The 23,095-nt window shown below is 36.5% G+C and overlaps 1 pseudogene; it reads left to right on the plus strand.

Annotated features, from left to right (window-relative positions):
- LOC114373636 overlaps nt 1–23,095 on the plus strand; it is a 79,912-nt pseudogene that overhangs the window by 42,117 nt on the left and 14,700 nt on the right.

The raw sequence follows: 23,095 nt of genomic DNA on the forward strand, positions 1-23,095 counted from the left end.
GGTTTCGCTCCTTTTCTGTGCCCTACTCCAGAATAGTTCAGGGCAGAGGTTGCATGGCCCGGAGATTGGCCTGAGACCCAGGCAGGGGAGGCGCCTGCAGAGGCTCTCGACGATGGAGAGGAGGCCCGCATGGATGAGGAGATGACGGATTTGCTCGATTTCTTGGGAGGAAGCGGAGCCACGTGAACGAGGTCACCGCATTTTTTTTTACATATCTGTTTTTGTTTTGTTTAGTTTGCTATTAATGTTTTCTGTTATTGCCCATATTGTTGTTGACATTACTATTTTCTGTTTTGTTCATATGGTTACTAACGTTAATATCATTATTGTTCATTTCTGTTAGAAATTTTTGGCGTTATGGCTTTCAGTTATTTCGTCACCATTTTTGCGACTTACCATTTTCGTGCATTTTTCGTTCACCTTGGGGTTAGACGTAAGTAGGTAGTGTGCGCCCTCGTTCGCACGACCTTTTCAGAGAAAAAAAGAAAAAAAAAAGGAGAAAGAAGAGAGAGGAAATGAAGAAATGATAAATAACTTAAAAAGGGAAAAAGAGGAAAAGGAAAAGAGAGCAAGTAAGAAAAGAAAAAGAAGAAAGAAAAAAGAAAAAGAAAATAATAAAAATAAAAAGTTGTCTAGCTAAAAAACAACATGCTCGTGAAAAGAGATAATTTCCAACTTTTATTTGAAGAAAAAAAATTCGCTGATCATAGCTAGTTTTTGAAAAAAAAATGTGTGTACACACCTGAAGGGTAAATACTGTGAAAGTTTTTTTGAACACCCAAAATAGACTCGGATGAATGCACAAATTGATAAAGGAACGTATTTTGGAAACACTGGGTTGACTAAAGTAGAGAGAATGAATTATGAGCCCTAGCATCACATGACCAAAATTTTTTTCGACACTTGAGTGTCCACATAGGTGCATGCACGACTAGTTTTGCATAAAATTTCCAAATCATCATTTTTGTATTTGTGTCATGGAAATAATGTGGGACATCCCCTTTTATCCCTAAACCAGACCAACACCCTGACATATATCATGTCCAGCCATGCTACAAGCCTTGAGCCAAAGTCCCAACTCACCATAAACCTTGCCCTCAAAAGAAAACAAAAAAGGGGAGGAGAAAAAAAAAGAAGAGAAAAGGTGAAAAGGAGAAAATTCCCGATCAAAAGAATCGGAAGAAAGCAAAAAAGGAAAGAAAATTCCCAATCAAGGATCGGAAGAAAACAGAAATATACAGAAAAGTCTTTGGACCAGGCGACATCTGAACAAATACAGAGTTATCACCAAAGTAAATATGGAAAGAAAAGAAACCACGACCTAAAGTGGTCCTCTCCCTTTGATTACCAACCAAAATCCCGTGCGTCGGTGACTTGTTTGCCTCGCGCTAAACAAAAACAGAAAAGAAAAAGGCCAAAAACACTCAACCAAATTTTCCACCAAGAAAAACCCCATTCCCAAGAAAAAGACCTACTGATTCATGATCACGCATGTAATCTTTGATTTGATAGGAAATGATTTGCAAAATCAAGTCATGACATACCTCTGGTTCGGAATTAGGATGAAACACTTACCTGTGTGAGATTGATACACTTTGAGTGATTTTCTTCTATTTTTGTTGAACCCAGTGTTTCCTCTAAATAGTCATTTAGAAATGAAATGCTAACATCCAAAATCTCATTTGTGGTTATGAGAAGATTTCATCAGCATACTCCCATTCCTCGGTAGACACATTGTTTTTCATCCGAGAAGCATATGTTGCTCTTATTAGTTGGAAGTTTTCTCTCTTTACTAAAGCATGTTCGCACTTTTGGTGAAGAAAACACCGAGACTATTTTTAGTCTCACAAGTTATCCAGAACTACGTAGGTCTGAGTTCCTCATTGAGGATATGAAGGAGCAAGAGCCTCGCTTTTGTTGGCCGCCCCAAAATTTCTGTCATACTGACACTGGAGTCACGTGACATGCGGAGATACCCGAGTGGTTATCCGTTTAAACTTTCTTTTGCTATCTCTAAGACTCAAAGCATGATAGCACGCAGAGACTAACGTCGTCTTCTGCACCCTTTGTCAATCGCGGCCAACAAGCCCGTTGACATGCGAAGATTTACGTCATCTTCCGCGCAGACAATTTCTGTCATATTGACACTGGAGTCACTTGACATGCGGAGATACCCGAGTGGTTATCCGTTTAAACTTTCTTTTGCTATCTCTAAGACTCAAAGCCTGATAGCACGCAGAGACCAACGTCGTCTTCTTCACCCTTTGTCAATCGCGACCAACAAGCCCGTTGACACGCGGAGATTTACGTCATCTTCCGCGCAGACAATTTCTGTCATACTGACACTGGAGTCACGTGACATGCGGAGATACCCGAGTGGTTATCCGTTTAAAACTTTCCTTTGCTATCTATAAGACTCAAAGCATGATAGCAAGCTGAGTGGGTAAACGCGCAGAGACAGATTTTGCGCCCTTTATCATTCAGGAACAACAAGCTGAGTGGGTAAACGCGCAAAGACAGATTCTGCGCCCTTTATCATTCGGGAACAAGCTGAGTGGGTAAACACGCAGAGACAGATTTTGCGCCCTTTGTCATTCAAAAACACTAAGTCGAGAGGTGGGTGGAGACAAATTATGGTCATTTCGTGCACCTTTTCGCCATCCAGAGGCGATCGTGTCCGGTGGCATGCAGAGACAAATTATGGTCATTTTGTATCTCGCCGCCCAGGCTCGATCATTTCCAACAAAACACATAGACAAATTATGGTCATTCTGCGTCTTGTATCAACCGAGAGGAACAAATTCGACAGTATCAAGATGATGTGTCAGTACTGATCATTTTCAAATTTTTGTAGGTTCCGCTGGCAGGGAGGTTCATTGGCCGAATGGTGTTTCGCTCGAACGAAATTAGTGTCTTATCTTTACTTCCCTTTTATCTCCAATAAAAGACAAGTAAAGAGGGGCAACTGTCATACCCTAATTTCGTCCGGGGAGCATCCGTTGTTAGGATGCGACCCTCATTTGACCACTTCGAGGTACTTGACACCCATCGTTAGGCAATTCGTGAAGTTTTGTGATATGCCAGAAGTCAAAAGAAAGAATTGTAGCACAATCCGTGAAGTTCCGTGACATGCCGAAAAATAAAGGAAGTGTTAGTGCGCAATCCGTAAAGTTCTGTAATGTTCCGAAAGGCAAAAAATGGATGATTACGTAATCCATAAGGTTTCGTAACATTACGGAAAGAAAACAAGCATCGTTACGAAATTCGTAAAGTTTCGTAACGTTACGGAAAAAGAATCACCAAAAAAGAGCAAGGGGATGTATTTAGTAAAAATGGGGGTGCAAATAGCAACCAGACCCACTTGGGCCTTCCAGAAAATTCCTCCAGAAGGTGATTGCTTCTAGAGGAAGCATCCTAGCTCGCCTGGGCGAGCTGGGTGGCAAGCTTGTCCCCCATTTTCCTATAAATAGGGTGAGAGGTGAAAGGGAAAAATGTTCAGCCCTCCTGGTAATTCGAGAATCACTTGAAATTAGTGAAAAAAATTGTTTCCGTGAAGAAAATCCAAGCCGAGGCGCTTCCGTAACGTTTCCGTGGGTGATCTCGCGAAGATGTTCAACCGTTCTTCGTTCGTTCTTCATCGTTCTTCGGTCTTCAACCGGTAAGTTCCTGAAATCGAACTTTTCAATTCATTCTATGTACCCTTAGTGGTCCTCATTTGTTTTCACGTGCTTTTATTTTCATTTCATTTACTTTCCGTACCTCCTTTTGACGTGCTTTAGTCATTTTTTTGCCTAATCAAAAAATAAAATAAATTTCCACCGATCATTTGAATTATAATATCCGTTAATTTCTGTTAAAATGAAATCCGACCGTTTGGTCATGCCGTAACCACGTTGTAAACCAAAAAGAGGTAAAATAATAATATAATAATCAAAAAATATTTTTTAGTAAAATAAACCAAAAAAAGCAATCGGATGTTTCTCTTTGGGATTTCTCTTTCTTGATCGAATCGACTAATAACCAAAGTGAAACTAAGGCTAAAATCAATTTATAAACCAAACTTTTGTCATCGCCTAAAAAAGCCATTTTCAAAGGTCCAACGCCTTGAAATGGTCTTCTCCGCTTTTATTGGTTAAGTGTAGATTTCTAAAGGCCTAAAATCAACATGTAAACTTTATTACCTCTTTCAAAAATAAAGAGCTCATTAATGGTCCAATGCCTTAATGTGTTCTCTCTTTTCAAAAGAATCGAAAGATTGTTTAATGGTCCAACGCCTTAAATGACCTTTCATTCAATAAAAACATGTTTTGCAAAAAGGATAAAAACAACTTAACCAAACACTTTGTTCACAAAGAACTATGTATGTCTGATTTCCTTATCGCAATTAAGGAATACGTAGGAGCAAGGGAAACACCCTCGTCGACCGCAAAAAGATAAAAAATATAAAAAAGAAATAAAGACGTAAAAGGGAACATAAAATTGAAGTCATGTTTGCACATTTAATTAAAGGCTGCCGTCTCTTGTGACGGACGCGTGGGGTGCTAATACCTTCCCCATGCGTAAATACAACTCCCGAACCTTTCACTTAAAGTTCATAGATCACGTCTTTTCCGATTTTTCCGACGTTTTCCTCAAATAAACGTTGGTGGCGACTCTGCGCGTATTCCTTTCTTGGAAGACACACCCGCGAGTCACGCGTCGCCCTCCCGCCAAAGGGTAAGTTGTGACAAGGGTCATACCTTTTTATGAAAAAGAGAGGTTGACATGCATATCGGTTAATGTGCGGGCTATGGCAGTACACCAAAATGGATCAAAGTTGGATGACAAGACCACACATAAGTGACGAGGATAACAATGGAGTTGAAGATTTCTTGCAATTTGCCAAACATAATGCAGCACCCATTGGTGGACTATACTTATGTCCATGTGTTAATTGTTTGAATGGATGAGACAATCTTTGGATGACATTAGAACACATCTTATATGTGATGGTATCAGTCCAAATTATACGAAATGGATTTGGCATGGTGAATTACCACAAATGTCATCAACCCCGCCGACTGCTCCAGTTGACGAAGAAGTTGGTGATCATATAGAAGACATGCTACGTGATCTTGGACAAGAGGGTTTTAGGAAAGCACATTCACCTTACTATGAAAGCTTAGATACTGATTCTACGACTCCATTGTATATGGGATGCACAAAGTACACACGGTTATCAGCGGTCTTAGGTTTGGTGAATTTGAAAGCAAGATTTGGGTGGAGTGACAGAAGCTTCAACGAATTACTTTTGTTATTGAAGAATATGCTTCCTGTAGATAACACATTACCCAAGAACCATTACGAGGCAAAGAAGATATTATGCCCTGTGGGTATGGAATACCACAAAATACATGCTTGCCCTAATGATTGTATTTTGTATAGACATCAATTTGCTTAAATGCGCAGCTGCCCTACATGTGGAGCATCACGTTACAAAGTGAAGTTTGACGTGTTGATGCAAGCACATACAAAGATTGTCCATCAAAAGTGTGTTGGTATCTGCCAGTAATACCAAGGTTTAAGCGATTGTTTGCTAATGCATAAGACGCAAAAAACCTAACATGGCATGCTGATGGGAGGATTAAAGATGGATTGCTCTGTCATCCTGCTGATTCTCCTCAATGGAAGTCAATTGATGAGTTGTATCTGGAATTTGGACAAGATCCCAAAAAACCTAAGGGTTGATCTCGCCTCCGATGGAATGAATCCTTTTGGGAACTTGAGCTGCAACCACAGTTCCTGGCCTGTTTTGCTGATGATTTACAACCTTCCTCCTTGGTTGTGCATCAAACGGAAGTACATAATGATGTGTATGATGATAGCCGATCCCAAACAGCTAGTAAATGACATTGATGTCTATCTTGCTCTGTTGATTGAAGACCTCAGGAAATTATGGGTAGAAGGGGTTGATGTGTATGATAGGAATACTCAGGAGACATTCAGGTTGCGTGCAATGATTTTTTGCACCATTAACGACTTTCCGACATATGGGAATTTGAGTGGATATAGTGTCAAAGGCCACCACGCATGTCCTATATGTGAGAAAGACACAAGTTACATCCAATTAAAGCATGGAAAGAATACAGTGTATACAAGACATCGAAGATTTTTAAAAGCTTTTCACCCATACAGGCGAATAAAGAAGGCATTTAATGGCACATCTGAGTTTGACAGTGCACCGATTCCTTTGTCAGGTCATGAAGTTTTTGATCGGGTGAAGAGCATTGTCACTATATATGGGAAGACGCAAAAAAAGGATGGGTCCCACAACCAGATTTGGAAGAAAAAGTCTATATTTTTTAATTTTCCTTACTGGTGTGATTTAGATGTCAGACATTGTTTAGATGTTATGCATGCTGAGAAAAATGTATGTGATAGTCTAGTTGGGACATTGCTAAACATTAAAGGCAAGACAAAAGATGGTTTGAAATGTCGTCAAGATTTAGTAGAGATGGGCATACGACAACAGTTGCACCCAGTTTCAAAAGGTGTTCGAACTTATTTGCCGCCCGCATCTCATACAATGTCAAAGACTGAGAAAAAAAGCTTTTGTAATTGTCTAAAAAATGTCAAAGTCCCACAAGGATACTCTTCAAATATAAAGAGCCTTGTATCAGTGAGTGATATGAAATTGGTTGGCTTGAAGTCTTATGATTGTCACGTTTTAATGCAACAATTATTGCCTATAGCCATCCGGGGTATATTGCCTGACAAAGTAAGGGTTGCAATAACTAGATTGTGTTTTTTCTTCAATGCCATCTGCAGCAAAGTAATCGACCCGAAGCAGTTGGATGATTTGGAAAATGAGGATTCCATTATCATTTGTCAATTGGAGATGTATTTTCCACCTACATTTTTTGACATAATGGTTCACTTGGTTGTTCATCTAGTTTGAGAAATACGGTTGTGCAGGCCCATTTATCTGCGTTGGATGCATCCGGTTGAGTGATACATGAAGATATTGAAAGGTTATACGAAGAATCAATATCGCCCAGAAGCAAGCATTGTTGAAAGGTATGTGGCTGAAGAAGCCATTGAATTTTGTTCTGAGTACATTCAAAATGGTTCACCTGTTGGTCTTCCTGAAAGTCGTCACGAGTCCACCTGGCAAGGAAGGGGTACACGAGGATTCAATGTTGTAACCATGGATCGGGAACAGGTCTCACAAGCGCATTTATATGTACTAAACAACACTGCTGAAGTTATACCATACTTAGATGCTCACAAAGAATATGTTGCAGCTTGTCACCCAAACATGAATATGATGCGCGTGTTGCAAGAGCACAATAGGAGTTTCATTAATTGGTTTAGAAAAACAATTTTTGGAATTGACACTTCTTCTAAGACATTAACAATGTTAGCTGTTGGGCCTAATCTGAATGTCCTCACTTGGAAGGGGTATGATATCAACAATTATTCATTTTACACAAAATCGCAGGATGATCACAGTGTTGTACAAAACAGTGGAGTCACCATTGATGCTCATTCGGACCACTTTAGTAGTGTTGTAGATAACTATCCTATTCGAGCATTCGTGCCTTATTATGGACTAATCAAGGAAATTTGGGAGCTTGATTATGGTGAATTTAGACTGCTTATTTTCAAGTGCCAATGGGTTAATGGAAATGCAGGTGTCTGACAAGACAAAATGGGGTTTACTTTGGTTGACCTTCAAAGGATTGGTTATAAGGATGAGCCATTCATCCTGGCAGCACAAGCAAGACAGGTGTTCTATGTTGAAGATCCCAACGACTCAAGATGGTCAGTTGTTCTTCAGGGGAAAACAATTGGTATCTCTCCTGATATTGATGCTTCAACCCTTGATGTTAACGACATGCCAACCTTCTCCACAGAAATGCCTGCCATAAATGATGAAAATGAGGAGGATGATGTATATGCAAATCGTATCGATCATGACGAAGGTTTATGGGAAAATACATCTACTTGAATGCGGTATATAACACCATTTTGTCTACCTTATCCATTGTCATTTTAAATTTCTTATTATTTGTAGTTCATTACTATTTGATACGTGTATGTTGTGGTAATTTAGTTGGCTTAATTAATTTCTGTATTTCTATGCAGGCATGGCAACACCCCCGAGGTCCCCGCCACCACCAGATTCTCCTACGGAAACCACAAAAAAGAAGACTAGACAAACTACCAGGATGCGAAGGTTGACTACAAAAAGCTTAGATCAACCACGACCAACTGTCCATGTCAACCCTTCTACTGGTAGAGGATCTGACCCTCATAAAGAAAAATTTCATAGTTACCTGGGGGTAGTGGCACGGGAGAAAATCCCTATCGTTCATACTACTTGGAAGGATGTCCCAGAAACTCTAAAAGTTCTTGTATGGGATGACATTTTGGTAAGTACGCTAAACTGGTAACTAGATATTTATTATTGGAGTAACTTATTCCAAAGTATTTAGAAGTAACATGTAAGCAAAACAGAGAACGTAAAATAAATAGAGAACGTAAAATAATTTCTATTTTATTTTAAAATTTTAATTTTAAAGTAACATGTAAGCAAAACAAAAAAATATGTACCAATCCAAAGGATTCGAAGGAACATTTCTTTTTAAGGTGACATTATTTTTAAAATAACTCATTTTTAACTTTTAATTTAGTTTTAAAGATAAATTTTGATTGATTTACTTTAAAAATAATTTGTCCCTAATGAAATATCATCTAATTGGATCCAACACCGTGTGATGAATAATACAAAACAATGCAGACAACAATAATTTATTATAGTTACAGACTTACTTTGAACAGCAGAAATTATTGATGTCAGTTGATTTGGGGAAAGTATAGATCAGTTCAAAGTTTTTGTAGATATTGCAAAAGATAGTAGCTAGCTAGCACACTAAGGGAAGATTGGTGGTTGGGTAGCACATGTTAAAATCCTGAGTAGTAGTAGTAGTGAGTACCCAATCAGTACCAAACAATTGGGCGAGAGCATCTAGTGCCCGCCATAAGCTGAAACGATGAGTAAGATACACGTACATGGCAATATAAATAACTGTCAAATCGTGGCCAGAATATCTATCTATCTTCAGGTATGGTAGCAAGTCAACTTTGCATCAAGCCTTGCAATTTGGAACTTGCGGGGCAGATTGTTAACGAGAGAAAAAAAATTAAGAGGAAGCTTTGATATTTGTATGATGTTAAATCGCCTCGTTGGATTGGTGAAATGAAAGAGACGAAAAATAGAGCTTTAAAAAAAGTCAAGGGAATTGGAGGGGTTTTTATTGGTAGATTGTGGAGAAAATAAGTTGACACAACTATAGAGCCCAAAGAAAGGGTCTGACAAAACAAAACAAACGATATAGTAGTATTATTATGCTTTTATTCGTTAGCTTCAATCATTATTGTGGAGGGGCTCTCCACATGTCAAAGTGCTGTGCTTGGAGGGTCAAACCGGTGCAAAATTTTCATCTTAAAATGAAACATTTCATCATGCCAAGAAGCAACTTGTAACATGAAAGTCCCTCTAATTAGTAATTATAAGATTATTGGCAATTCCTCCCCTAAGTTGTTTTGTACCAATGTGATTCGGCATGTAAGGCATGTCTTTTGTAGTTTGTTCAGTGCTCCTGCAATTTGCAATGGGGTTTCATTCCTTCACTCATAGTGCAGCTTTTGTCATGGTCTTTTTTTGTTTTTATCTTAAGAATTAGGGAGTGCCCATTTGTGCTTCCCACAGTGATGTTGAATTGAAGCCAACTTGAGCATTCAGTCAGACCCTGTCATGGCTTCAACATCATCATGTCCACTATCCACGAGGGTCTTAGAGTGCTACAAAATAAAATGGCTATGTACAAAACATAATTGATTTAATTTCTCATTTCATCTTATAGTTACATATTTTCTTATGATTTACTTCCTACACTTACACTATTTAATCTGTTTTAGTCTTTATGGATACTAAAACAGATTTAAAAAGTATGAATACAGGAACTAGAAACCAAAATTTTAAAATTATATAAATATATATAAGAACCAAATGAATAATTAAATCGTCCATCTTAGTTTCTTCTCATAACTCAATTCTAAGAAATATATATAAGATGCACCACATCGTTTCAGCTTATGGCGGTTTAAATTTGTACTCATTTCAATTACAAAATGTGTTTTTATATTATTTAAAAAATACTCATACAATATACAATATACTGTACCTATGAACATTTAAGCAGTATTCTTGAAAAGTATTAAGTTACGGGTATTATGACTAGTTTGGTCACGAGTTTAAGAAAGAACAATAGCAGCAATGTGGCCTTGCTAGTGTGAAAAGAACATTCTAACTGGGTAAATGGTTGTGAACATTTTCGATTATTCTATTGTTGAATCCAGAATATATAGAAAACGACCTCTCCTCTGTTTGTCACTTTGTGTGCCTTTAATTTTCTCTTCATGTGGTGGTGGACTGCAAGGAAAGCAAACTTGGCAGTTGTACTGAACCAAGAGGAAAGAAAACTTGCAATTAGATTAGTATTGAATATCGCTCCCAAATGAATTAGTATTGAATAAGATTAGTATTGAATATCGCTCCTCTTCCTCAATCTGAATTATCATGGTTACTGAACCAAGAGGAAAGAAAACTTGCAATTAGAAACAAGAATAATAGCAGAGATCAATCTCTCATAGGGAGATGTACCCATCTTTGGGAGAGAGACATGAAATATTGGATGGATGCGACACCGTGGGGGTGGGGGTCCAATTGTAGCTGATAAGAAACATTGTCAATCCAGTCCAAAAAATGTCTTCCTGGTCAGAGACAATGGTGGCGTGAATACCTTTGTGGTAATTAGTAATATTTGCAAGTGGCCTGCAGGAGATAAGGTATGACTTATTTTGTGATTGTTCTGATAAAGCCTGACAGGAAAGCTACTGGATGGCCTTCATGCAGCAAAACAGTCCTGAACCCTTTATTGAATGCATCTATCTGCAGAATAAAATGTTTTGAGAAATCTGGTATTGTGAAACTAGATGTCTAGTCATGTCTTCCCTGGGATGAATCCATAAATTATTTAATGGGTTGCTGATAGAAAATAAGTCTTATTTATAGACATTAAATAAAAGTGCAAGCCAAAAAAGTTAAATAGATCGTAGACTATTAGTTATATACATTGAGAACAAAATAAAAAAATAATTAAAATTAAAAGTACTTAATGAAATTTATTTATGATATAACAACTACAATATTGTTTTAAAAAATTAAATATAATAAAACAATGAAATACTATTCTAGAAGTGGTGGGATTATACATATGCTGTTGAACAATTACTTTGTAAGCTACTGAACATTGACTGCTATAGTTTAGCAACCAATCTCATATTTTGTGCGGAATACTGGTTGTTGTTTTGGAATGGTTATTTGCTGCATCGAAGAGTTTTGCGTTTTATTTGTCGAAGACGCTGAACCAACATCTCTATGATGTGTTAATGGGAATGAAAACTTAGGAAAATAGTGTTACCTCATGACCCTTTGATCCACCCAAGAAGCCATCTATATTTTGACTTAAATTGTCCATATCCTTATCTCGAACCAATTGACACACTCACATATGACATTGCACTAGTGCAACACAACATTAGCAAGATAATGTCCTGCAACATGCAGGGATATTAATAAAGTGGAGAGAATTTTTTTTTTGTTAGTTTAATGTCTTCTTTTACTTTGACTTTATTAGCCATAAAAAGACATAAGAAGAGAGTTAAATTATGTTTAATTTTAAAAAAATCACAAATATTTTGAAAACGTTGAATTGTTTAATGCTACGACATTATTTTAGCACATGGATTTAAACACTAATGAAAAAGACTTTTTAAAACTTTGGACGATACTAATAAATCCTTACCCATTTTTAAGCATTAGCTTCCCATAAAATTTTTAATAGAAATAATGAATTTACAAATTAACCTTTTTGCCATATACTTTCTTCCTTGTGTTAGGCAACTTAATCCTTATCGCATTATTAGAATATTATATTAATTTGATTTGGGATTCCAAATTTTATTTAAAAAGTATATAAATTACATATTTGATTCCTTTAAAATATAGTTTTTGAAATATAAATCATGGATAAATTGTATAGAAATAATAATTGACTAGGAAATCAACCATTGAAAACTAATTACCTAACAAAATAGGGTGGCATCACAAAGGTAGATCATAAATGTTGAGGATATAGGAGTTAAGAAAGGCTTGTTGGACTTAGACAAATGGGCTCAATCAAGAATGCATATGAAGTAATTACGTAAAGGAGAAATCCTTTGAAGTAGGAATATGTTAACCTCTAGAGAAGTGAAAAGGTGTACTAAGATTTTACTTTTCTTTTGAAAATGGCCCATTACTTTTTTAACTATTGATTGTATAATCAATAGTTATTACTCTGTAATTTTGTTTTATAAAGTACAGTCCATGCTTTAATTAGAGGAGCTAAATTCATAAAGAATAAAGAAATTCAATTTAACAGTCCAATTTCATTGTTATGAAATAAACTTGTGTATTTTTTTTGTTTCACAAAAAACTACAACAGCTGGTCTGAAAAAAAAAACACAAGTTGCTACACACTCCTATAACTCAAGCCATTTAAGCCACTACAATTGATAAATTGTATAAGAGCTTTGGATGTGAATGGAATCAGAAATTCAAATTTCTATTACTTTCATTATACCAAAAAGAGAAAACTCCCTCTTTCTCTCTCTCTCTCACACACACACACAAGCCTATTTAAATCAGCATTTATAGCAACTGAAATGCTATTCTTTTATTTATATTTGTTGATTTGATACATTTATGTCAATATTAACACCAGAGCTGCGGGCTACATGTTCCTCCTTGCAACCTCCTCAGCCCCCTCACACTTTGAATAAACAAAGAAAAGAAAAACGGGTTGCTAATGCTGGGTAATTAATATTCCAGCATCACCCATACATAAAACACTTTAACATTTAATGCAAACACCCCCCCGACTTACATTTATATTAATTATTAACCTTACTTTCACTTTTACTTTTCCTAAAACTACCTTTCTCTTAATTTTCTTTTAACCCCCTACCACCCACTCCAAAGCTTTCCTAGGAAAATAGAGGGAAGTTAGAAGCAGGGAAATTGAAGCAAACAAACTCAAAAATACCAGGAGCCATTAATTTAAGAGTATTGTTATTTTCTTCTCTCTTTTCTTCTTCTTCTTTGATTTAGACACGGAAATACCAACAACCAGTAAGCTACTTTAAGAAGCTGTAGTTGAATCCAATATTTTATTACTTGAACAAGTTTGATAAGTGAGCTACTGGGATTTGTAAACAGAAGCATGCCCTCTACTTGTTTAACCCAATTCATAAGAAGAGGGGGGCAACATGAACTGGGGGTAGGGGGTTTCCAATACCCAAAAATATTACATATAGCAGTTATAAAAAAATTTAAGGAGGGGGAAGGCCCATGCCTGACCCCCACTGCATCCATCTCTGTCCATAATTCATATGTTAGGCAAAAATGACAAACTAATTTTAAAAAGTAAATTTTATTTCAAATGTAATTTTAGAACAAATTTCTAAATATGCTTTATCTAAGTTAATAACTCCTGTAGCATGGCCCACTTCTAATCATATGCAAAGGATGATAGGACACCCACCACTACCAAATTACCCTTTGGTGGAGTGGGAATAGTTAGCATGATGTGTGTGGGTGATGATGATGATGTAGAAACAGATGCAGTGCAGTGGGTCAAACGATAAAAACAATGAAACATACACCCTGCAACATATCTTACATTAGATTATTAAATATATAGTTGGTGGAGTGTTTTTCTTTTTCTGCAGAGGTGGATCCATGTTATTTTGTTGTGAATCTTTGTGTGTCACTTTTAATCTCACCCTTTGTACTGCAACTAAATTACATTTTTAAACTTGCAAATTGTACTATATTTATTTATATACCCCCTTCCCCCAAAAAAATTGAGAGAAAAAGGTCGTTTTCACTTTATTAATTAATACGAGAAATCCATTTTTTTCCAAGGGAAAAATGCTTCCATATATGTAGTTTTTAGTAATGTACAGCAGTAATTTCCTCTCACTTGCAACTGCAGTCTGGAAGAGATGAAAAGAAAATAGGGATTATGAAAAACATTAAGACCAAAAAAGTGTGGTTTGCCAAAGTCTAAAATTGTTTGCATTAGCTTAAAAGCATAAGAGAAAATTGTTTGCACTTCCCTTAATTCTTTAAGATAGGTTGGTATAGGTACACCAGACTGTTCTGTCAACTTTTTATAAGCAGCTTGCAACCTTCTAGTGGCTGGTATATATATTATTTAATTGAGGTGGAAATGTGGTCTATGCAGTAACAAATTTAACTTTGTCTATTTATTATTTTTGGCCAAATTTGACATCCCTGAAGGTTTAACTGCAAAAAAGAAGGTTATGTCCACCGTTGGGACCAGATGGAGGCAATTTAAGTCCTCCCTGACGACCAAATATGTATATGCTGAGAATGACGATGAACAAAACAAGGATCCATCTACTAAGTATGGTATTGATCGAAATACATGGGAAGAATTTGCAAAGACTCGACAGACCCCTACTTGGAAGGTTTAAATTTTAATCTTTTTACAGAACATTTTAGTTACGTAATTTAGTTGTTAATGTCTATTTTTTTAGTTGTATTTGAAAATGCTGACAGGGAATACGCAAAAAAGCACATGAAATTCAAAAATTCAATGAATCTCCCACGTACTCTCTCGTGGAGGCTACGATGTGCTTGAAAAAAAATTAATGGCCGAGAAAACAAAGTCAAGACTGAATGAAGGTGACAATAGTCAAAATGCAGATATGGTCGTCGACCCTCCATCCCCTATTGCGAGACATGAGAAGTGGAAAAAGGCTAGGACAAACAAATTTGGGCAAATGACATCTACAGCAGCTCAAGAAATTGCAGACAAAATTGTAAGTTGAATATATTCCACAGTTATAAATTGTAATTTGTAACCATAATAACGAGTTAATTTGTTGTCAATGTCACAGGATGAATTACAAGAACAAGCTTAACAAGGAGCTTTAGTCCCACATGGTCGTCAAGACATCCTGAACACTGCCATTGGCCGTCCAGAGCATCCTGGACGTGTTCGTGTTGGTGGACATGGTGTGACCATAACCAGCTACTTTGGACATGCTTCCTATGCGTCCCACAGTTCTTCGCCTGCGATCACCGCCGAAAGATTGGTTGAAATCATACAAACTATTAAGCAAGAAGTGAAGAAAGAGGTAGAAGACGAGAACAAAGACCGTATGGACAAGATGAAAATGGAGTTGGATGCGATCAAGACTGAATTATCCCAAATTCATACGCAACAGTCAGCTCCCCCAAGACCGTCTAACCCTGACATATTTGTTGCACGTGTTAGCACGAAAGAGAGTTGTGCTGAAGCTGCTAATAATGTTGTTGGTAACGAGCGGTCTACATTTGATACATGTAGTATGGGCTTATACATTGTTTGTGGTGACAGTACACAGCTGGTGGCAGGGGGAAAGGTCTTTGGAGTAGGTGGCACGATACACACTGTTGCTTATGGAGATGATGTACTAAGGGTGTGTGTTGACACTGTATACGATGGTGAAGCCATTGTCCCGTTACCTACTTCAGAGATTCAGTATGTCAGGGACGTCGTGAACTCATTCATTGGATGGCCTAGACATCTAGTGAAACCTTTATCTTATGTAAGTAATATAATAATCCAGCTGCCAAATTGTCATTTGAATACACACTTGTAATATTTGTTAAGTTGTTGATTAAATTTAATACTTATTTTCTTATACCATTTAGGATTCAGACCTTAATGTGCGGAAGCCAGTTGAACATAGTAGTGATGCAAAGCTTGCAGGTGAATCCGATCCATTGGGAGAGTTGATGAAGATATTGTTTTATGTGTACCAAAATCCAGTGGAAGTGTCGTGGGAGGCGAGCCAATTTGGACTTCCTGATATTGGGGCAAAATTTTACATCACACATGTAGATCTAGCGGAAATAATATCAGGTGACAAGTGTTTAAACATAGCGATACTATAGTTGTGGACCATGTAAGTCATTTTCCTGCAACCTTTATGTTTGATTACCTAATAACCATTATTTTTAAATGTAAAACATTTAAAATAATCATGACTTGTCTTCCAAATAGATTTATGAATGAGTGCGGTAGAAGCAAAGCTAATCAGTCACTGTATGGTTTTCTGGAGCCTCAATCTATGCAAAATGCTAAGGAAAGACGTCAACAATGCCAACAATACATTGAAACATGGTTCAAGGAATCACAAAGGCAGTTGTATTTAGGAGCTTACTTGCATCAGTAAGTTCAATTGTTCTTCGAATTTAGGTCTTTTTTTTGTTGTTGTACAATTATGTTATTATAATTGTCCAATTCAGGGCACATCGGCAACTATTTGTTCTCCACCCAAGGGAAAACACGATCGTTTGGTTTTGTTCTCTGAGGAAGAAGCCTGATATTTACATCAAAGGCGCAATTAACAGGTTCTATTCAAATATACAAATCATGGCATCAGTTGGTAATTGTTGTTACATATACAGCAAAAATGGTTGTCATATATATGCTATTTTTTTTAACTAGTGCAATAAAGACAATAACCAATTCTTTTCAAGGCATGTCTAATCAAGGTGCACCTAGGTGGGTTGAACCCAAGGTAATCAGTACCTGTTTGTAATGAACCGTTTGTACATCTTTAAGTGTTGAATGTTAAGTAACCATTAAAAATGTTATATGTAGAGTAATGTTCAAAGTGGAGGGTTTGAGTGCGGATATTATGTGATGCATTGGATGTGGTGCATCGTGACTGCGGGTTTGAAGGATGACTGGCACAAGGTAAACATAATGCATGGAGTTACGATTGTAACTTTGGTTAATATCTCTTAAGTTACTAATAATTTTATCTAATGTTAATTTTGTAGTGGTTTTTTGATGGATCACCGTTAGACGTAGAGGCCATCACAACAGTTCGGCAGAAATGGGCAACTTACTTTTTAACTTTTAGGAAAAGCAGTTGCTAAATTTGATTTGTATTATGTACAACTACATTTTTCCTGTGCTTTCATCAAAGAATTAGAACAATTATGGTTGCAACTTTGTATGTTGGATACATTAGAGGATCATTAATTCAAAAAAGGGTATTCAATTTGCATGGACTTATGTAGGATGCATGTCATTTGATGCTATTGTTCAGATTTCATTCCTACTATCGTGTAATTAGGATACATTTGATTAGATATGATCTTCGTACTTCCTGGTTTTGTGTTTGGTGCATCAACTTCAGCTTACCAGGTTCATGTGTCTCTTTCTCAATTTGTCAATTTCTCTTGTGCATCAACTTGAAAAGGATTGTGTTTTGAGTGAGCAAGCTCTACCTGCTGATCTTGTTAAAAGGTAATCCTTATCTTACAAGTTAAAAAAATGCTCCTAAGGCAAAAAAAAAAAGTGTCTATGATTTCTATATTTTTAGTCAATGTTTGTCTTACTTTTTGCATTTTAAAATTGATGAATTCAGTTTTTCATTTTTACTAAAAAAAGTTGTCATTTTTTTTGCATTTGCCACATCAATGTGCTCACTATGCTGATGTTGGGGAGGTAGCAGCACACTCATAGGGTAAATACCTTAATTTCTGGATGGTGCTCTTGGTCACTTGTTACATAAGTAATTGAAATGCATGTAAGAATTCATAGTAGTAAAAATCTGATTCTGTATAAACATTTAGATTTCAAATGTATACCAGGAATCTTGATCCCATTTATTTGCTTGTAAGATGCATTTTATTTGTATGTTTGTGAGGATACATTTCAAATCTATTTCTATAATTAATGGTCCAATATTTTCACACTTGTCATATGTACATAAATGATTATATAAATATTGAAAATCATGATGATGCTTTTGGTTGGCATTATGTGCGTCTTATTTAATTTATAGGTACTAGAGACCAACGTAAAAAAAAAAGCATCAAAAAACGAAAAAAATAAAAAAAAAATAGACATACAAAGACGGTTCTCATAAACATCGTAAAATGACAACATAATGTAGACATACAAAGATGGTTTCCATAACCGTCGTAAAATGGCAACACATACGAAGAAGTTTCCCGCAAAATGTCTTAGTATGTTGCAGTCTTGATGCCATCTACGAGGGTTTCCTACAACCGTCGTAAAATTATGTTCATACAAAGACAGTCATAAAAACCGCCTTAAAATGTAAAATATGGCTTTTTGAATCTAAGACGGTCCTCGGAACCGTCTTAGTATCCCGAAATAATCTGTAGACTTTAAGACGGTTATTAATGAAACGTCATAATTTTTACCACATACTAAGACGGTTATTTTGAACCATCTTAGTATTCAAAACCTACAACGACGGTTCTTATAACTATCGTAAATTGTCTGATACATTTTACGACGTCGGCTTTAACGACAGTTGAAAACCGTCGTGACATGGGCTTAATAACCGACTTAAAATCCATTTTTTCTAGTAGTGTTGGGATCCCGATTTGACTTTTGAGGCCATGGCTTGAAGCCCAACACCTTGAGGACAAGGTGTTTTTTATGGGTCAGGAAATGTTATGATGCAGCGCACACAAGAACACAGCATTGTGGGACTGCAATTAGACAAGGAGGAGACAAACACTACCCACAGAGCCAAAAGGAAAACAAGCAGGAAGATTTCGTAACCAATTCTGATCCTAAGCGCTAAGCTAGCGGGTTCTCATTAGATAGGGAGGATATCTTGGCTGTCAGGATCTTCATTTTGTTATCAAGTTTGTTATTGCACCTTAGGACCTGCTGAGGAAAGAATAATCATCTTAGCATTTGGGTGCCTATATAAGAATCAAGAATGTAATATAAATGCAAGTAATAACAATAAAAATTTTCCTTTCCTTTATCTCTCTTTCAAGAGGACTCTAGGCCTCAAACACTAGAAACATAACAGTTTTCTATAGCAAGTTAGCAACAGTTTTTGTGATATACCATAATTGTATTGAAACAACTAAACAAATAGTCAATTATTATGTTTTATGATATTCAACGTCTTTCAAATCATGTTTGCAGGTAGAAAGTGTGACACACTCAGGTCCAACAAAGCTAATACTTTACTTCACTGGAGCCACTAACATACTCTACACGTTTGGATGACATGTTGTGACTGTGTAAGTTTACCTTTTCCTTAGCAGCATTATCATCTATCCTCTGTCTTCCTTCACTATGTTTTTATCTGTTTTTCTAAAAGGTTTTTATTTGCATCTTTTGTCATTTCTATCGGTTTTCGAGATCTGCTCAAAAAACAAAATCATGCAAAACCCACTTTCTCTTATTTTACTACTTTTGGCTAGAAAAGTGATACTTCCATCGCCCCTTATATCTGGGAATATTTTGTATTTGAATGTTCTTCATTTTCTACTTTCTTACTATACCTCTCTCTCTTTTCTAAATTAAGTAAACTTAGGATTGTGAAAAATTGCAGTTTTATTGGATGATTGGTTCATATTGTATCTTTTGACTTTTGTTCCCAACCTACACAAAGTTCTAATTGTAATTAATTCCACGAAAGTGTTCAAGTTCATGACACAAAAGTATAATATAAAATCAAAAGCCTTAAGTAGCAACTTTTTAACAACATAAAAATCTTTAAATAAACGTGAATACAAATTTGTCTAGTAAGATCCAAAATTAACCCTCATTTTCCTTTTAAACATAGATCTGAAGATTTTACGGTTTATGTTTGTGGCTATGTGCATTAATATTTTACTTTTAGAAACTAATGATATTATTATTTGAAAACTTATTGCTCTCTATTTTTATTTAGAAGCTTCTATATCGACTTTTGTTGTGATTATTTTTCCTAGATCTTTTGTGCATAATAATGTTGCAGGGAGATTATGCACGCCATGAGGCAGCCCCGAAAGTTCAAATCCATCTACTGTCTGGCCACTTTGTACGTTTTCACTCTAACGATTCCTTTCGCCGTCGCCGTTTATTGGGCATTCGGTGATCAGCTCCTTGACCACTCCAATGCATTCTCTCTCCTCCCAAAGAATGGCTTTCATGACGCCGCCGTCATCCTCATGCTCATTCACCAGGTAAAACCCAAGTCAAACAAGCTATCATTTTGTTCTCTGTTTTGTTCATTAAATTCATAAAAAATGAAATTGCGTAATTTTAAGAGCTATTATACCTTCTATAACTAATGGGATTTTATCTCTTTTTATTATATTATTACTCGTTTTATAATCATATTTCTCATTTTATCTTATACTTTTATTTTATTCTCTTCTTATCTCTCGTAAAATGAATTATACACAAATAGATTTTTCTATTTGTAAGAACAACACTTTTAAGGTCATATCTTTCTATTATTAAATTCATATCCAATTTATGATAAAATGTCATATTAGCTCAATCAGAATCAGAGAAAAGTTGAATCTTCAGGTCATTATCAATAGGATAAAAAAGACCTAAGCCCGAAGCACCTTTCAAATATCTCAGAATTCTTAAGACAACCTGTAAGTGAGGAGTTCTAGGCTTGGAAACAAATTGACTAACTTATTGCATAGCAAAATCAATGTCTGGTCGGGTGTTGGTTAAGTAAAGAAGTCTTTCAATAAGCCTCCTGAAAGAAGTGACATCCTTTATAAGATCTCCCTCATCAGAGTTCAATCTAAGCAATGGCTGGTTTGCAACCAGTAAGACCAAATTCAGAAAGTAATTCTAAGCAATACTTTCTTTGATTCAAAATCAAGCCAGTCTTAGATCGTGCAACCTTAAAGCCCAAGAAAAACTTTAAATCACCTAAATCTTTGATGTGAAACTGATCATGAAGTTGTTGTTTGACTGCATTGATTTCAACTAGACTATTTCCAGTAAGGACAACATCAACAACATTGTCGCAACCTACCCTTTTGCGGGCGAGCGAGGCGAGGCTCACGGATGCGTCTTCCATAGGAGGAAAATGTGCAGAGTCGCCACCAACGTTTATTGAAAGGAAAACGTTAGAAAAACCAAAGGAAACCGGTCATGAAGAATATTCCAGATTCAGGAGTTATCTTTACGTTTGAGAAAGGTATTAGCACCTCTCACGTTTGTCCCAAAGGACAACAGCCTTAGATTAGAATTGTGTGAAATTATGTATCTAAACTTTTATTTCCTTTTTTTATTTTTGAGGTCAACAAAAGCGGGGCTCTTGCTCCTACGTACCCTCCATCGAAGAGAAAATCAGACCTACATAGTTCTTTCAAAAGGGGCGAATCAAGTGATTCTTTTTACTTGGAAGGGGGTCATTTAAGGCATTGGACCTTAAAATGATCCATTTTAATTGGTGAGAAAGCTAAGGCATTGGACCTCTAACCATCTCACGAGGTCAACAAAAGCGGGGCTTTTGCTCCTACGTATCCTCCATCGAAGAGGAAATCAGACCTACGTAGTTCTCGCGAATGCGGTAAAGTTACATGTTGATTTTATGCTTTTGAATGGTCCATGTTAACCGGTAAAAGCAAAGAGGACCGTTTAAGGCGTTGGACCCTAAAGCAGTTTTCAGTGATTTTTGCAGACAAAGCTTGATTTGTGAGTTGATTTTAGCCTTAGTTTCACTTTGGTTATTAGTCAATTTATTCAAGGAAACTTCCAAAGAAAAACGTCCGATTGATTTTTTTATTATTTTATTTAAAGATATTTTTATTATTTTATTATTATTTTGCCCTTTTTTGGTTTAACCGAGGTTACAGCGTGAACGATCGGTTAGATTTTGTTTTAATAGTGATTAAACTAGATTACAATACAAATGATCGGTTGAAATTCATTTCATCATTTATTAGGCGAGAGAACGGCTTAAACGATTGGTTAAAGCTCGTTAAAAACGGAAGAAAAGAAACCAAAATTGAACGAAATAAAGATGAAAGCAAAAAAAAAACAAGAAATGAATTAAAAGTCTCGGATTTGGAAACTTACCTGTTGAAGAACGAAAAACGGATGAAGAACAGTGAAGAACAGAGGAAAACCTTCACGGATTTGCTTACAGAAACGTCTCGGACGCGTTACGGAAGCACCTCGGCTTGGATTTTCTTCACGGAAACGATTTTTCTCACTAATTTCAAGTGATCCTCAGATACCAGGAGGGTTGAAAATTTTTTTTCTTCCCTCCTCCCCCTATTTATAGGGAAAAGAGGGAGAAGCTTGCCACCCAGCTCGCCCAGGCGAGCTAGGTTGCTTCCTCCAGAAGGCACCGCCTTCTAGAGGAATTTCTTGGAAGGCCCAAGTGGGCCTGGTTGCTATTTGCACCCCCTGTTTACTAAATACACCCCCTGCCTTTTTTTGCTGATTCTTTTTCCGTAACGTTACGGAACTTTATGAATTCCGTAACGATACTAGTTTTCCTTTTGTAATGTTACGAAACCTTACGGATTACGTAATCATCCCTTTTTTGGCTTTTGGAATGTTTCGAAACCTCACGGATTGTGTAACAATGCTTCCTTTTGATTTCTGGCATGTTACGGAACTTCACGGATCGTGCAACAATGCTTTCTTTTGACTTCTGGCACGTTATGAAACTTCACGTATTGTGCAACAATGGGTGCCAAGTACCTCAAAGCGGTCAAGCAAAGGTTGCATGCCATCAAACAATGGTCCACGGACGAAATTAGGGTATGACAGTTGCCCCTCTTTACTTACCTTTTATCGGAGATAGGAGGAAAGCAAAGATAAAACACTGATTTCGTCCGTCTTATTCCTTTTCCGTAATTAATCTATGATGCCTCCTGAAGGTCATCCTTTGCCCATCATGGGAATTTAATTGATCTCAATCACAATAGTCCCAACCCAAAACGATTTGAAATAAGTGACTCCCGTTTCTCCTTCTTCTTTCTCTGTATAACACAAAACAAAACAAACAAACAAACAAAAATAACATAATATATACGTATACACATGTTTGGTGAAGGAACCGATTGGGAAAATAACAAAAAACCCTATTTTCCCCTCACCAAAGGCTCCGTACTTGA

Source organism: Glycine soja, chromosome 1 (genome assembly GCF_004193775.1).
Source record: "Glycine soja cultivar W05 chromosome 1, ASM419377v2, whole genome shotgun sequence".
NCBI lineage: Eukaryota > Viridiplantae > Streptophyta > Magnoliopsida > Fabales > Fabaceae > Glycine > Glycine soja.